Source organism: Corylus avellana, chromosome 10 (genome assembly GCF_965113065.1).
Source record: "Corylus avellana chromosome 10, dhCorAvel1.hap1.2, whole genome shotgun sequence".
NCBI lineage: Eukaryota > Viridiplantae > Streptophyta > Magnoliopsida > Fagales > Betulaceae > Corylus > Corylus avellana.
In genome coordinates, this window is record NC_142499.1 from 8,572,832 (window position 1) to 8,576,546 (window position 3,715).

Genomic DNA, 3,715 nt, shown 5'->3' on the forward strand with positions numbered 1-3,715 from the left:
TGATTTCTTAAATAAATGAACAATAATTGCATCATATGACATGGTACACAAGTATGTGCAGTATAATGACTATGAGCTTACTATTATACGGGCTTGACTATATGATCACAAATATTTATGTTTATGTCGTGTTTGGCCTTAGATCCAATAATTGTTTTGTAACGACTGCACCATGTACGGATGGAATCACTAGTACGGCTTTGTTAGTAGCATGGGCCACCCTAGATTAGGCTGCTAGTAGAAGTCGATATGTGGCAATATTCGGGGAATCGATATTGTACTATGAGTCCATTAGGACAACAACCTTACAAAAGGAAGTTAAGGGATTGGATAGACCATACAGATGAATACTACGATTAATGTTAAGTACGTGAATATATTTATATATATATATTACATGATTTATTGCATTAAAATATATGTGACCTGTTATTAGTATTATGCAACTATACTTCAAAATAAATTTCATTTTTCCTTAACGGTATAATAACAAAATCAACACATACTTTTGCGAAAAAAACTGATGTTTAATATTTAAATGTTATGAATTATTACTTAAGCTCATTACATAAATTAGATTCATAGTAATTTACTTACTAAGTCGTGGATTTACGCAATTATTTTTTTCCACCTATCAAATACTTCGGTTGTTTTCAGATTAGCAAGGTGTCAGGCTATAGAGTGAGAAATTCACTGGGATAAAAATGCCAAGCGAATGACAAACATTGTCAGGTTTGCTTACATAGATAATAGTTATTATCATTATAGAAATGTCTGTTTGGAAGCTCTAGGTATATTAATGATACATGATGTTACTTATGGTCATATGTTAGCAGTCTAAGATTATTTATTTCCACTTTTGCATGTTCATACTCTAATAAGTTAGATGATTTTAGGGTAATATCATTAGTCAATTATCAGTTAATTGGTCTGGGAGAATTTTCAGTAACACTCCAAGTTAATCAAAATTAATTGGTTTAATTTTGGGGACGTTACATTTACGTTGTCAAAGCATTATGCTCTGAGAACTATTGGTAATAGGCCTAAGTTTTTTTGCTGCAGACTCTTCAAAGAGTGAGATTCTTGAATCTTATTTCTTATGGAATGAGGTTGTGAGGTGAATCAAGAAGTTAATTACCAATTAATTTAATTTACTTACTGTTTAGCTTCATTTTTGTAGTTGAGTCTTTTATCTTGTGGTTTAGCAGCTTATATTGACAATTTATTGTAGATCTAATGATGAGTTAGTTATTTAGTGATAATGAATGAACCTAGATGTGTATGAAGGTTATATTTGTGATTAAAACCATATTAGGAGTGATATGAGAACCTTAGATCATGTAGATTGCGGTTTAGCTAGGACCTTTGCTCTTAGATGGGTTTCTACCAATGATGGAACGTTCAACATGTTGTCGAACGATCGATGTTGATCGTTCAATGACATGCTAAAACCATAATGAAACCTTAATCAAGCATCTAAAAACCCTAAAAATGTCTAATATTAAAGTGTGGCTTGAAAAATCCTGAAGTTAAGCTTTGAGATGTATGGGTTTGAGGGTAAGTGTTCGAGCTAAGTAAAATCATTGTGGAATTATAAATAAACTTTCCTGTATGATGTTGCAAACTGAAGATATTCTTATAGTATGAATTGATATAATTTTCTCACATGACATGAGCCATAATCATATTTCATTGCAAGATGATATTTCAAATGCTAAGTTATGTTTTACATCCCAAACATGTTTTAACTATGAAAGATGATGAACGACATGGATATGTTATGAGATATGGAACAAGCTACAATCGCCCTAAAAGGAAATTGGTACACAAAACGGATTACTCAGTAATGGGTTCCGATTTGAATACGACTACCTTGTAATGGGGTGTTGGTATGACGGCCTATCCGGTATGTTTATAGTCCCTTTTGGCAAGGGATCGAGTATGAGACAGATTATGATGATTATCTATATGGAATCTTGTATATTTTGCCAACATGTATGGTACGAGAGTTAATGTACTAATATGAAACGTTGTCACGTACTAGTATAGAAAGAATATGGAAACAGTTGATAAAGTGACATGGAGCAAAAGTCATAGGCAGTTTGATTGTGTTTTCAGTATTTGTGGATCTTAGTATTGTATTTTGTGATAGTTAGTTGTTGTTATCTTTTATAGATTATGGTAGTTTTCCCAACTAATTATAAGTTAATTAATTTAGAAAGAACTACGAGTAACTCTTTAGGTTAATTATTATTGTTAATTAATAATACTTTTTTAAAAAAAAGATTTAATATAAAATCCTAACGAATGGGTGAGATTGAAAAAAATTGAAAGTTGAATACACTAAATTGAGAGTTTTTGAGCTTTGGAGGGGGGAGGGGTAATTTAAAAAAAAAATGATAGAACTTAGGGGGTTAAGTAAAAGTTTTCCCAAAATTCTAAAAAATTCTAAAATTTATTTTAAAAAAAGTTTAAAAAAGAAAAAAAAAACGCTATAGACCAAAAAAATAAAAATAAAAATAGAAGGGCGGTAGCCAGACCAACCAACATACTAGAGTGAGAACAACCAAGAAGCGTGCATCACTTCCAATGGCAATGATATATATATATATATATATATATATATATATATATATATATATATATATATATTGTCTTATTACAAAATTTATGACAATGTTTATCTTTTTGCTGGCCTTGGGGAATATTGACACAATTAATAGATTGTAGGCATTGGTAATAGAATGATAGTTTGAAGAAGATACGTGTTCTTTTCCCTAAAAAAATATTATACCTAGGGGTGTTCAAGCGAACCGACCGACCCGACAACCGCTAACCGCTAACCGATTTGGTAGTCAATTATTAAAACTGCTAACCGCCTAGGGCGGTTGTGGTTTTAGGGGTAGGGTTTGGCTTTGACTTTATATATATATATATATATATATATATATATATATATATATATATATATAACGACACCGTTTTGGTGTTCCTAGTCCCTCCCTGCCTCTCAATCCCTCATTCTCGATTCTGTTCGGCCTTAAACCCTTAAAATAAGACCAAAAAATAGGCAAATTAAAAACCTAAAACACTTAAAAAGCCCAAAGCCCATTTTAAAAAAAAAAAAACGGTTATAATTGGCGGTTATTGGATTGAATAACCGCTAACTACCTAGGCGGTTGAGGTTATTAAAAACTAATAACCGCCAAAGTCGGTTGTGGTTAGCGGTTATAGCCAATAATCAATGGTTATAACGGTTTGAATACCTCTAATTATACCCATTCTTCATAGCATGTGTAACTTAATTGTTGAGAAAACATGTACCTTCTCTTTTTGTGTGCGGCCCTAACCGTAGAATAAGAGTACAATGTTGAGTGTTGGAGGAGTCTCTTTACCCTATTTTTAACAAATTGGTGATTATGAAATTCAATGGGCTCTCCATTATATATAAGGTGAACGTATGAGCTTCCTCAAGTGTTTACAAAGGAGTCGAGCTTATTATGAGCCTAAAACAAAAAAAAAAAAAAATAACTATGCTAGTTCACTCAAAAGAATAAATACAACATCATATCCGTATGCCATTGGTCTTTCTAAGACGAACATGCTTGTTTGTAGTTGTTATTGCTACCATTCTCACTCTTATTCTTTTCTTTGTGTTACTGTTAAGGCCACCATCAATTCTTCAATGTGAGCCATTTTTGGAACAAATAGTAAG